The sequence below is a fragment of the Diceros bicornis genome, chromosome 13, assembly GCF_020826845.1.
Source record: "Diceros bicornis minor isolate mBicDic1 chromosome 13, mDicBic1.mat.cur, whole genome shotgun sequence".
NCBI classification, from domain to species: domain Eukaryota; kingdom Metazoa; phylum Chordata; class Mammalia; order Perissodactyla; family Rhinocerotidae; genus Diceros; species Diceros bicornis.
Genome location: NC_080752.1, coordinates 37,968,279 through 37,983,156, shown reverse-complemented (window position 1 = coordinate 37,983,156; position 14,878 = coordinate 37,968,279). Strand labels below are relative to the sequence as shown.

The 14,878-nt window shown below is 37.8% G+C and overlaps 1 protein-coding gene across 13 annotated transcripts in view; it reads left to right on the top strand.

The window, feature by feature from the left end:
* EIF4G3 (eukaryotic translation initiation factor 4 gamma 3) overlaps positions 1-14,878 on the top strand; it is a 328,826-nt gene that overhangs the window by 135,187 nt on the left and 178,761 nt on the right. The window lies entirely within an intron of this gene.

Below are 14,878 nucleotides of genomic sequence, written 5' to 3'. Positions count from 1 at the left end.
CCAGGTTCAACATCTAGGCCTTTTCTTTTTTCTCTTGGTGTCACTGTCTAGACTGCTAAAACATGTTCACAGTAATCAGTGAGAAGACATGATCAGAATAATGCCAAAGAAGTGGAGTGATATATGTTTTCTGTCTGCTGTTCCTGAAAATTTCATTTAGCTTTCCTTTTTCTGAGATCAACTTAATCATGGTATGTAGTAGACTGAGATGGTGATGAAATATGATCCACTGGTTAGATTCTTTATTGTCCGTGGAAATGCTAAGCAAAGGAGTTCTTCACTGAGGAATAGAGATTGATCATGATGTTTATGTTAACACTACAGCTGTCATTAGTAAAGGATCAGTTTCAAACAACTCAGGATCCCTACAGTCTTTTCACTTTATCCAACTGGCAGACTTCATTTTCCTTTCAGAGGTCTCGTTTTACTAAGGAAAAATTCTCAGTGTTGCCTCGCAGTTTGTTGATTGACCAATGATTGTTTCAGGCTTTGTAAACTGCTTTTTCTTTATTATTACAATAAATAGTTATTTTATTTACTGCATGCAAGTTTTTATACTTTTTTGTGATTTTTTTCTTTTGGTGGGTGATTCATGAAGAAAATAAATTGAATTTGACAACTCTGATAATCAGCTTTGCTAAACCAGGCTGAAGTAGAGGAAGCTTTGAAAGTTTTTTTCACATTTCATTGTTGAAATAGATCATCATTATTCAGTATTGAATTTTCTTAAAAAAGAAAGCAAAGCAAAATTTATCATTTTTATACTCCCCTTCTCCCCCATGGAACACATTGTGGCTGTCTAAGGCAGTCTAGGCAGAGGTGAGTGATGCTTGGAAGCTGCATTCATGCGTGGCACGTGGGGATTTGATGTGGGCTCGGAAACCTGCAGTACTGGCTGCATTGAGTTGGTGCTGGTGGGGCCAAATCCTCTGTTTTGTTTTCCTGTTTTTCAGTTGATAGTATACATACTTACTTAAAAATTTTCACCTCGTTGAAAATTTCTTCAACAGGTATTGTCATTAAACACTTTATAAATTAACATGCCTTTGTAAATGTCATTAATATACAAGTAAGTTACAAAGGCCTATATAATACCCAGATCATTTATGTTTGTGGTTTCATTTAATATATGCTAAATAATTGTGGTAAGCTCTTTCTTCTGACTGTTGAGATTTTTTTTAATGTGGTCATATTTGACTAGAGATTTTCAGCTCTTTTGTCATTTTTTGTTTTTATTAACAAAAACAAGTTGGAACCATATTTATAAAGTAGGACTTCACTAAGTGTTTTCCTATTATGTGAATTTCATCTTTCATGCAGTCTTATAACTTACCATGAAATATGCCTAAAGTAATTTTTATATGCTTGTTTGATTATGCTTTTCTTTGCATTGCATGTAGCTAAAAAAAAAATCCCAGTGATGTTCTTTCAAAATTTTTGTGGTTAGTTTTTAAGTGTTGCTGCAAGAATGATTTTAATTAAGTGCAGTTATTATTCAGACTTTCCTCACCTTAAACCCCAAGTTTTAGATTCCATTTGGCAAATCTACAAGATTAGAACCCATATTTTGAAATATCTAAGTATAAAGAGTGAAAGTTTTAAAAATCAATCCTACATTAATTCAACAGTGTTTTAGAAAGCCAAAGAATTTTGTAAGAACCAGTCAGTAAGAATTGATTGTGATTTCACAAGCATTTCTTTTGTTGTCTTTGGTGTAGGCTCAGTTTTTTGTTGACGGTGGTACTCATTTTCATCTAAATTCTGTGCGGGGGAAAAGGGTTTAGGATTTTATCTCTCTTACATTGAAAGAGTTGTTTCCTCTGGACACATTCTGGGAGACTCTTCTTGATTTCTCTGGCTACCACTTATCTGTTTTAATAAGGAGTGTAAAACCTCTTCCACCGTTTCCCTTGCAAGTTTACCTCTTTGGAATTTCACACTGTACTTAGTTCCCATAGTTTTAGAAGAGAAACTCACTTCAGTGCCACCAGTCTATTTTTTTATTTTATTTTATTGAGGTCATAATAGTTTATAACATTGTGAAATTTCAGTTGTACATTATTATTTGTCAGTCACCATGTATATGGGCCCCTTTACCCCTTATGCCCACCCCCCAACCCCCTTCCCCTCTGGTAACCACTACTCTGTTCTCTTTGTCCGTGTATTTGTTTATCTTCCACATATGAGAGAAATCATGCAGTATTTGTCTTTCTCTGTCTGGCTTATTTTGCTTAACATAATACCCTCCACGTTGCTTCAACTGGCATGATTTTGTCTTTTTTTTATAGCTGAGTAGTATTCCATTGTGTATATATATACCACATCTTCTTTATCCAGTCATTAGTCGATGGGCACTTGGGTTGCTTCCACATCTTGGCTATTGTGAATAATGCTGCAATGAACATAGGGGTGCATAAGTCTCTTGGAATTGTTGATTTCAGGTTCTTTGGATAAATACCCAGTAGTGGGATAGCTGGGTCGTATGGTATTTCTATTTTTAATTTTTTTGAGAAATCTCCATACTGTTTTCCATAGTGGCTGCACCAGTTTGCATTGCCACCAGCAGTGAATGAGGGGTCCCTTTTCTCCACATCCTCTCTAACATTTGTTATTTTTTGTCTTGGTCATCATTCTAACGGGTATACGGTGATATCTCATTGTAGTTTTGATTTGCATTTCCCTGATGGTTAGTGATGTTGAACATCTTTTCATGTGCCTATTGGCCATCTGTATATCTTCTTTGGAGAAGTGTTGGTTCATATCCTCTGCCCATTTTTTGATCAGGTTGTTTGTTTTGTTGTTGTTGAGTTGTGTGAGTTCCTTATAGATTTTGGATTTTAACCGCTTGTCAGATGTATGATTCGGATATATAGATATCTGGATATATAGGTAAAAATATATGTTTTACCCAGCTGTGACATTCAGATTTTTTAGATTTTTATGGTTCTGAAAATTGCAACTTCAGTTCAGCTATAGTAATTAGCATGTGCCAATAAATTTTGGGATGGGAAATAGAACAGGTAAGTTTTAAAGAGAATCAGAATATGGAGCAGTTTCACTATTCAATTCAAAGTGCTTGTGATATTTTCTGCAGAAATTTATATTCCATCTCTCTTAGTCTGCTTGGGCTGCTATAACAAAATAGCATAGACTGGGTGGCTTAAACAACAGACATTTGTTTCTCACAGTTCTGGATGCTGGGAAGTCCAAGATCAAGGTGCCAGCTGATTTGGTTCCTGGTGAGGGCCTTCTTCTTGGGATTCAGAAGGCCACCTTCTTGCTATGTCCTCACATGCCATGGAGAGACAAGCAAGCTCTCCAGTGTCTCTTATAAAGGCACCAATCCCATCATGAGGGGCTTACCCGCCTCATCACCTCATTTAGACCTAACTGCTTCCCAAAGACACCATTTCCAAATGCCATCACATTGGGGTTCAGGCTTCAACATATGAATTGGGGAGAGGGCATGCACGATTCTGTCCATAGCACCATTTATGTGATTCAGAGAGCTGTGGGGAAGGTGGGTAAATAGGACTATGGGAGAAAGGTCAGCAGAGAGGGTAAGTACCATAGACGTGTAGAATATTGTCCCAGTTTAGTCAGGCAGATGGATATATGTGCTTATCCAGATTAATTTGGGGAAGGGGTTCAGTTTGCAGGGATGTGGGAGAAGGGAGAGGACAAGCTTAATACAGAACTATTTGTTTTATCAGAGATCAGATGAGAAAGTTGACTTGAAGTATTTTGCTAACTACACAGTGTAGTATGTAAAAGCTAGCGTCTTTATAGAACTAAGAATCGTGAATTTCAGTGGCTCAACGCTCAACGAAAAGCACACGAGACACACACCATGTAACTTTGTGGTAATTTTAAATTCTGTCAATGTATAGTGAAGGAGAGATTGAGTTATATCTAAAGCTAGTAGCATATTTAAAGCAAGTAAATCAATTAACTATAAACAGTGAATATTATGGATTGACATATAGAATAACTGTTATGAAAATAAAATGTTATAATTACCAAACCCAACTTTTTTCTCAATGCGTACATTTGTTTTCTGTTCCCTTTTCTCAGTTGTTCAGTCACACTGATAATTAGGTAACAGGAAGAGCTAAATCTGATTCTAACCTTTTCATCAGTTGATGGACCCTCATTTTTTCCTTTGTGAGGAATGATAAACTCTCCGGCTATCTGAATTCCCTCTCTTTTGTACGATGTCTTTTCTGTCTGCCCAGTATTTTGTTCCATAGGTACCTAAGTAGGTGATATGTAGAAGAAAGAAATTATGTTGCCGATATTTTGTTTCACTTCACAGGCAAAATAAATCTTCTTTTAAGTTCTCTGCGAGTGATACTCCATTTTCAGGTAGTACACTATATTATTCAAGACTCTGTTTGTTACTTCAAATCTTATTATTCTTGATCACCATTAAAATTTCTCATCATCTTTTATAGTTCCGTTCCAAAATTTTGACCTGCCTGTTTCGTACAGTTGACGTGACAGCCTAATTAGTGTAGCAGTGCAGCTGTTAAAGTTTTGTCAGGGAAAAAAAGAAACCATACTAAGTATTTCAAATAGAGCGGATTTAATATATGAATTTGTTATACTAACTGATTGATTATCAAGGGGATGCTGAGGTAATCCACAGATTAGTAACTGCAGGAAGCAGCTAACATCTTAGAGCTGAGGGAATGAAAAGAGAAATGGTGGTAGTGTCAGAACCTAGGAGCTTGGAGGAAGGGTCCTTTAGGACTCAGACTTCTGAGAAAGGAGTTACTACAGGTTGGTCTTTGGACGTCAGAAACTTGGTAGGTGAGAGAGCGAGGTGAGGCTGGTACTTTGAGTATCAAGTGTGTATGCCTGTCTGCTGTTGGCATCTCTGAATGGCTTTGAGAGACTGGGGGTCTGAGTGGAGCTGGTGTCTGGAGCTGTACTGACAGGAGGTGAAAGCACCCTCCTGCTTAAGGGTGAGTTAGAGGTGAAGGACAGATGTAAGGAACTGGCACTCACAATGGCAAAGTGAGGTATAATTTCCTTACTAATAAAGAATAAGTTGGGACCAGTAAACCCCAATGAATTTAACAAAAGATAGGAAAGGGGATAATGCAAAGTAAGTGTGATGAAATAGTAGGACTGTGGAGCATGTTGGTAACTGTAATACAAATGAAGTTAAATTCAGCTATTAAATAGTGACTCATATTGGTCAAAAACCAAAATCTAGGTACATGCGTTTAAAGATGACAGAGAAAGACTGAAAACAAAAGCATGGAAACATTAACAGGAAAATGCTAATAAAAAGAAAGCAGGTATAAACAACCTTTAGAAGCCAACATAGAATTCAAGGCAAAAAACTACATGGGGGAGAGAGAATTCTTACTATAAAAGATTTAATTTCTAGAAGATGTAATATCATAAACTCTATTTACTTAATAATTGATCTAGGATATATATCAAGTAAATGTAAAAGAAAATGAAATTGGGGCCAGCCCCAATGGCCTAGTGGTTAAAGTTTGGCACGCTTTGCTTCGGTGGTCTAGGTTCGGTTCCTGGGCATGCAACCACACCACTCATCTGTTAGTGGCTATGCTATGGCGGCGGCTCACGTAAGAAAAAGAACAAGATTGGCAACAGATGTTAGCTCAGGGCGAATCTTCCTCAGCAAAAAAAGAAATTGAAATTGACAAATCCATAATTAGTGTGGGAGACTGACATCTCAGAGAAATTGACAGATCAGTAAGTAATCATATAGTTCAGGGTTGGCAAATTATTGCCAAGGGCCAAATCTGGCCCCTCTCCTGTTTTTGGTAAATAAAGTTTTTACTAGAACACAGCCATACTAATTTAGTTTTGAATTCTGCTTTTGTGCTACAACCGTGGAGTTGATTAGTTGCTAGAGATTGTATAGCCTGCAAAGCCTAAAATATTTACTATCTGGACCTTTTCAGAAAAAAATTGCCAACCTCTGACGTAGATCAGCAAACTTTAACTGTAAAGATGAGATAATATTTTGGATTTTGTGGGCCAGATGGTGTTTTGCATATTCTTCTTCTTTAACCCTTTAAATATGTAAAAACTGTTCTTAGCTGGCCTCATAAAAACACATGCCAGGGGCCATAGTTTGCCAATCCGGGGTATAGATAAATGACACAAATAGTAAACTTATTTTATATAAATATATATATTAGCACAAGAATATATATATATGAAAGAAATTTTGTACACATTTCAACCAAGATAAAATTAATTGAGGGTATCAATGATTTGAACGTCATAATTCTCAAACTTAAAAATACAGAGAACTTTTTTATATTGATTCAGCTAAAATAAAAGATTAAAAAGGCTATGGATGATTTGAATGAAATAATAATTAATAAATTTGTTTTAATTTTTTTTTCATTCAACTAAGACTATCCATTTTTTTTTTTTCAAATTACTCAAGGGACGTTTATGAAATTTGATCATATGTTAGGCTACAGAGAAAAATGTTAAATTCCAATCGTATTATATTCTTTTCTGAATGTACTTCTACAGAATTAGAGCTTAACAACAAAAGAATAAGAAAATCGAAATTATGTTTAAGCTGAAACTCTACAGAGCATAATTTCCTTTTTAAAAAAGCTTATCGGGCGTCCGGCCTGGTGGTGCGCAAGCTCTGCTACTGGCGGGCCGGGTTCGGATCCCGGGCGCACGCCGAGGCACTGCTTCTCCGGCCATGCTGAGGCGGCGGCCTGCATAATGGCAACTAGAAGGATGTGCAACTATGACATACAACTATCTACTGGTGCTTTGGGGAAAAAAAAGGAGGAGGATTGGCAATAGATGTTAGCTCAGAGCCAGTCTTCCTCAGCACAAAGAGGAGGATTAGCATGGATGTTAGCTCAGGGCTGATCTTCCTCACAAAAAAAAAAGCTTATCGGAATTATAATTTATTTTAGTTGAATGTAATTTTACATTTTTTATAATCTTATAATGTAAGAGTACAAAAACCCGAATAACAAAATCTATTTATTTGGAAATTTAAAAAACTCTTAAAGATAAAATCAAAACAGAAAATGTTATCTTTAGAAATGAATGACAAATAGTACTTTGTATCAGAATTTGTGGGATGTGAATCAAGTGTGACTCAGAGGAAAATGTGTAGCCTTAAAGTCATATATCAGAAGATAAGAAAAACTGAATATAAATGAACCAGTGATCTGAATGAAGGACTGTTATGTTGTAATTTAAGGATTGTGGAGTGTAGATTTTCTTTAGTTCATGCCCGTACTTAGTGTACTTCTTATTCTGGTGATGTTGATTATAAACACTGGCTATAAGTCACCATAGTGCTTTATCTGTTTTAATACTAGAAATCGAGAGTTTTTATATCATAACTAACTCTCCTTATATTTCCAGCTTTGAATTGGCCAACTCATGTCTACTGTCATTCAGAATATGCTCCTTTTGATAATAAACTGGTGGTGTCAGAAAATTCATATGCATGTGTATGTATGTGCGTAAAACATTTGCATGTCACTAATGATTAGTGATGTTGGACATCTTTTCACGTGTTTATTGGCCATTTGTGTATATTCTTTGGAAAAATGTCTGTTCAAATCCTTTGGCCTTTTTTTTTTTGTTTTTTTTTTTTTTTGGTGAGGAAGATCAGCCCTGAGCTAACATCCATGCCAATCCTCCTCTTTTTGCTGAGGAAGACAGGCCCTGAGCTAACATCTATTGCCAATCCTCCTCCTTTTTTTCCCCCTTTTCTCCCCAAAGCTCCGGTGGATAGTTGTATGTCATAGTTGCACATCCTGCTAGCTGCTGTATGTGGGACGCCACTTCAGCATGGCTGGACAAGTGGTGCGTTGGTGCGCGCCCAGGATCCGAACCCAGGCCACCAGTAGCAGAGCGCGCACACCTAACCGCTAAGCCATGGGGCCGGCCCCCTCCTTTGGCCATTTTTTCATTGGATTTTTTGTTGTTGTTGAGTTGGAGGAGTTCTTTATATATTCTGGATTTCATTTCCTTATCAGATATATGATTTGCAGGTATTTCTTCCTATCTCTTGAATTGCTTTTTACTCTGTTGATAGTGTCCTTTGCACAAAAGTTTTTGATTTCCATGACGTCTTATTATTTGTTTTTTCTCTTATTGCCTGTGCCTTTGATGTCATATCTAAGAAACCATTGCCAAATCAGCAGTTATTTCTTTACTCCAAATGCAGTATAGACTAAATATTGTGCTTCTTCTTAGCTTTTTAAATTTCACACACATGAAGATTTTCTCCTTTTAGAAAACAGTAGCATGTTTAGAGAAAAGTGTCTTGGGTTACCACCAAGAGGACAGGCATGTTTACAAGGAGTGACAGAAATACTTTAGTATGTGAGCAACAGCTGCCAATAACAATCCCATCACAGTGAAAAATCACTAAAAGTCCAGCTGCCGTGTTCAAAAAAAACCTGAAAAATTCCAAGGGCTGTTAAGGGTTCATAGAGTATATCAAGGTTCACTTTGGGAGTTAAGAGAAGTTGGATACAGAAGTGATGACTCAGAAGCCAGCTGGCTTATTTACATAACCATTTGGCAACATTTAAGGAGGGAGGGGAAGTAGCAAAAGGACTGGAGGCTGGCCAACAGCAAAGAAACTAAGTATCAAGGACCTAGAAGGTACTACAGTACTATATCCTCTTTGGTTTTGAGAGTGATTGTCTTTTAACTTCAGCAGCAATGTAATTAGGAAGTATAAAACCAAACGAGGAAAAAGCACTGTTGAAGTGCATATTAGAAAAGGGGATTATAAAACTCTGTACGATTCATAGAAAAGATGAACGCTATCAAAAAGCCGAATGCATACAAAAGGCATCCTTCACCAAATCTTTGTGTTCTGCTTAGTTTGAGTTACTCCAAAAATATTAAGGAATACAGATTTCTTGAAGAATGGCTGTCCCTAGAGGGTCTTTGGAGAAAACGGTCTCACACTAGAAGCTATTGCTGTAACAAGCTCTAAAAGTAGATCTAATGCTGGAGGAATCAAATGGACAAATTCTCTTCAAAAATATCAACTCTTGAGCAGATAAGGGACACGGTAGAAGGATCTGACTGTGGAAACGTAGAAATAATTTTAACTAAAAGCTGTCCTTCTTAATGTAACTTGAATTATAACAGTGTGAACTAGTGTTTATTGTGCCTTTCTATTATCAGATTACTGTATTTGAGGATAATATCTTGATGGTAAATTACTTTATAGGCTAGCGTTTTCAGAGCATTTCTCAATTACTTCACTGTATTTATTTTATCATTACAATAACCCTATAAGATAGATACGACTTGCCCCATTTTGTAGATTAGGAAGGTTGAGTGTGAAAAGTGAAATGATTTACTTCAGGTACCTTAGGTAGCATCATTGGACCCTTAGGACCAAGTCCAGATCCCCAGATCCCAACTCTTGACAAAGCAAGCATCTTCCTTGCTTTCTCATAATTCACCATAGCACTTTATTTCAGGGTCATTTTAGACAGACTAGGCTTTCATAAATAATTTTGGGAATACAACCACCACTTACAACATTGTTTTTATGAAATAATATTTTTTTGATTTTTAAACAATCAACCCGAAACGGCTTTGGGGAACTGCAAAATTGGGGCTTTATAAAAATTCAACCACACAATGTTTAAACTTCTGGTTTTTGGGCTGGCCCGGTGGCTTAGCAGTTAAGTGCGTGCGCTCCGCTACTGGCGGCCCGGGTTCGGATCCCGGGCGTGCACCAACGCACTGCTTCTCCGGCCATGCTGAGGCCGTGTCCCACATACAACAACTAGAAGGATGTGCAACTATGATGTACAACTATCTACTGGGGGGGCTTTAGGGAAAAAAAGGAGGAGGATTGGCAATAGATGTTAGCTCAGAGCCGGTCTTCCTCAGCAAAAAAAGAGGAGGATTAGCACAGATGTTAGCTCAGGGCTGATCTCCCTCACAAAAAAAATAAAATAAACTTCTGGTTTTTAAATGTAGAGCCACATGTCTAAATCTGAAATTTAAGAAACTAGTGGAGGAGGAGATGGTCTTAACAGGGGAGCAGTAGGACTTAGGGTGAAGATAATGTCCAGTGTGACAAATGAATGGAGTGGGAACTCTGGCTGGGGATGTTTTAGATGAGAAGTAGAAGAAACTCTCAAGAAACCAGAGACTAAATAAAAGTGCGGGCAAGAAGAGGCAGCCCTGTGGCATAGCAGTTAAGTTCTGCATCTTCTGCTTTGGCAGCCCGGGTTCACAGGTTCAGATCCCCGGTACAGTTGTCAGCCATGCTGAGGTGTTGACCGTGCGCGCCGCCCCCCCCCCCCCCCAAATAGAGAAAGATTGGCACAGATGTTAGCACAGGGCTAATTTTCCTCAAGCCAAAAAAAAAAAAAAAAAAAAGGAAGGTTGCCAACAGATGTTAGCTCAGGGCGAATCTTCAGCAAAAAAAGAAGAAGAAAAAAAGAAAACTTAAAAAAGTGGAGGCAATGGAGGGCGGAGAGTAGTAGAGATGATAGTGATAGTTATCAGTGGAAGGTACAGGAAGTGTGATGAATAGCAGACACTGACACTGGAAGCAGAGAGCCAGCAGTGCACAGATTATAGAATACCTTTGGTACCTGAGAATTCAGTGAACCAGGCACTAACTTCTCCTTATGGGCCGACCAGTGCTTTTTAGCCTGACAGCCTTGGAGGAACTGGTACTGGGATTGGAGAGGGAGCTGGATTATTATGCTGTGTAGGAAAAGCTAAGCTTTGAGTAACATAGTTACAATTGTGGGAAAACAAGTAGCCTGTCAGATCTAGGTATATTGTGAAAGCCATCCTATTATATGAGTCCATCATTGTCTAGTGAAAGGCAAAAACCCATAGTCTTTTTTTGTGTGTGTGTGAGGAAGATCAGCCCTGAGCTACTTCCGTGCTAACACTCCTCTTTTTGCTGAGGAAGACCGGCTCTGAGCTAACATCTATTGCCAATCCTCCTCCTTTTTTTTTTCCCCCCAAAGCCCCAGTAGATAGTTGTATGTCATAGTTGCACATCCTTCTAGTTGCTGTATGTGGGCCGCGGCCTCAGCATGGCCGGAGAAGCGATGCGTCTGTGCGTGCCTGGGATCCGAACCCAGGCCGCCAGTAGCGGAGCGCGCGCACTTAACTGCTAAGCCACCGGGCCAGCCCAAAAACCCATAGTATTTAAATGTCGAGAACTAGGTATGAAGAATATAGAAATGGTGGTAAATTCGCCTACTATTTCCCTGCTCCATGTAATGTCACTGCTCAGAAATGAGAAAGAGATCACTGGTTCTCAGTCTTGGCTGCCGCTAGAATCTTCTGTTGCCTGGCTCCCATTCTCTAGACATTCTCATTTAATTGCTTGGGATGGAACCCAGGTAATTCTAATGTTGAGAACAATGCTGTGGAATAGGGAATACCCACTGCCCCTGTGAGACTTCCTAGACCTTTGCTGAGAGTGGTTTTCAGTGACAGGAACAGAAAGCACCCACATTTTTAGACCACATACAAACATAATGATTGGGCCATTTCTTAATTTAGGAAAAGGAGCTTTGATGATTGAGAAGCCATTTCTATCTAGTGTCTACAGGAGACTTTTTAACTTACAGATAATATACTTTGCATCACAGTCTGTACTCAAATAGATTTCAGTGTTGATAATATATACTAATTTGATGATAGAATCAAATTCTGTCGTGACAGATGGGTATAATTGACACTTCTCATACAAGCAGAGTAAGAACATGTTGGTTGCAGGTGCTTTTGGCTTCAATAGAATGAAATCTTCTTGGATTTAAAGCTACATTACAGTGGTTTTCAAATGTTTTAAAATGCAAAACTTTCTTTCCCCGATGTGACTAGTACAGTGCCTGAATCATAAGTAAGTCCTTAAATTTTTGATGGATGAAAATAGCTCTAAATCACATTTTCCAAAAGTGTCAGTTTGTGGCTGTTTGCAGTGCTTTATTTGGCTAAACAGAGAAGTTTTTTTTCCTGATTGGTATTGTTAACTTTTTTTATAATTCAGTAAAAGTTTATTTTACAGATACAAGCCTAACTTAAAAAGAGCCAAATATTCTTTTGTTACATCCTTAGAGAGGTTGTTCTCAGGAAGGCTTATTTTGAGGAAGGGTCTGTGAATCTTTCTTAATATTCCAGCTGCTCTGTTGTCATGAATTAAATAATTAAGATCGAATTCCTTAGCTGGATAATCTTTCGTCAGGATACCATGGCGGGGATTTAGGTGTTTTTAAAACCAGTTCAGTACTATGTTGAATATAGAATTTATTACCTTTTCTGAGCAATTGATCTCATTTTCTGGTCTGAATATTCCCAGCAAATAATCCACAAATTAGCTTTTATATAGAGTCATGTGGTGGTTAGGTACAAATACATACTGTTTTTGAGGAACTGATTTTACATGTTTACATATTTAAAGAAATGTAATATGAGAGATTGTTTCATCATTTTTTGTACTAAGTATTTCAGTTTACAGAGTATGATGTGAAATCAGTTGTCAAAATTGTCTCATTCTACAATTCTGTTTATTATGGTAAATATTTCTAGAATTGGGTTGAAGGAGTGGCATGACAAGCACAGCTGTTGAGTGATGAATGATATTAAAGTGCACTTCAATTTATGTAGGATAATGCTCACTAAATATCTATTTTTGAAGTAACAATGAGTAAGAGTAATTGGATGATCCTAATGCAGAGTTAAATGCATATTATGACTTAATGAATGGTTGAATTGCCTAAAACATTTATTTTAAAATGTCCAAAAGCCACAATTAAGTAAGAGCAGTATTTGTGTTAGATAACATTTAAAATACAGCTCTTTTAATTTTCTAGCAGTCATGTCTCTGGTGTTGAAAAGAAATTCCATTCAGAAATGAATAACCTCTCTACTGGAGTACTTCTTGAAGAAGCCTCTAGTCCAGCCCAACAATTGAACTGGGATAAAGTCCCAGAAAGATTTTTTCTCTGTAGATCTAGTTTAAAAAAGAGGTTGATCATACAGTCTTCTCATATTTTTTCTGAGGCAAAGAGCCTCATCCCCACATCCAAACTATATAAACCATGGGAAAGAATTATAAGTTTGCTGCAGTATAAAGGCTGCATTATAGAAAGTGGAGTTTCTTTTTAAAAATAGAGACCTGGGGGGCCAGCCTGGTGGCATAGTGACTAAGTTCACGTGCTCTGCTTCGGCGGCCCAGGGTTTGCAGGTTCGGATCCCGGGCGCAGACCTATGCTCCACTTATCAAGCCATGCTGTGGCGGCGTCCCACATATAAAATAGAGGAAGAATGGGCACGGATGTTAGCCCAGGGCCAATCTTCCTCACCAAAAGAAAACAAAAATGAGAGACCTGGTTGTGAATCTCAATTCTACCAGTTATTAATTATGAGATGATCATGGTTGAGGTAAGCCTCCCTCCAGCAGGAAGTTTTGCCATTTTTTAGGTGGAAATAACAATACCTACATCACAGGTTGGTGTGAGGATTAAATCAGATAACAGATGCAAAGGCCCTGGCACATGCTAGATGTTCAATAAGTATTCATTGCATTTCCTATGTTACAATAGCTTTGGGGTACTTGACTTTTTTTTTTTAAGTTTGGAATTAATTTTAAGGAATGAATTCTTTGTCTACTCTGGCTTTATAATTCAATATCATGTTTGTGGGACGTTTTCTAAACTCTTTAATATCAATTCATAACTGTATTCATCATTACTGAAAACCACAGCTTGCTATATAGGCATTTATATCATTAAATATTATTGCCTTGGGGCTGGCCCCGTGGCGTAGTGGTTAAGTGCATGTGCTTCGCTGCTGGCGGCCCAGGTTCGGATCCCGGGCGCACACCGAGGCACTGCTTGTCAGGCCATGCTGTGGCGGCGTCCCATATAAAGTGGAGGAAGATGGGCACAGATGTTACCCCAGGGCCAGTCTTCCTCAGCAAAAAGAGGAGGATTGGCATGGATGTTAGCTCAGGGCTGATCTTCCACTCACACACACACACTAAATAAGTAAATATTAAAAAAAACATATCATTGCCTAATATTGTTAAGTGATTTTGTTAGTTTCTCACTGTATTTATTATATCTGATTTATATCCCCCTGTAAAGTTGTTTAAAAATCATCTCACAGCTCAGGCAAAGTTGATATGTAGAATGGTTTAGAAATTCCAGTCAGAAAGCCACCGTAATGACCTTGAGGTTATCTAGAAGCACAGTGAGGAAAATCATTCAGCAGTGTTAACTGTCAAGCAAATATTATAATATTCGAAAAGGGAAAATTCTGTCTAGTAGGCACGTCTGTTATTTGCTTCTTTGAGAAGCAGTCCTCGTTGCATTATGATGTATTTGGAAAAAAGTCCAAGTGCAAAACAGGTCATTAGTTATGGTTTATGGATGCTGTGAGGGGTATTATGGCCTCCCACTGATTCTTTATTACTATCTTCTCACTCCTCTTTTTGCCATTTGTTCATTGCTCTGTAGAATCCTGGGCAAAAGAAATGAAAGGTGACATCTGATCCATTGGTGTTACTTTTTTGTTAGTAACTCCTCTAATAGAATTCAAGGTTAAAAAGTTTGAAGATTATACCTGAAATGATGACTTTGCATTTCTGCAAAGTTTATTTATTTTTCCCTGTCTTATTGTAAAACATTCAACAGGTGAAATATTTTTTCCTAACTAAATCAAATGAGACAAGAATTGTTTTGCTTCAGGATAGGAATGGGAGAAGTGGGGTGGAGGAGAGGTGATGCACTAGTATTTAGGTAGATTAATTGTATTTTGCTTTAGATGAAGCTTGATTCAGATTTATCCTAAGTCATCTATTAGAGCCATGGCTTTGGATTAGACAGATTTT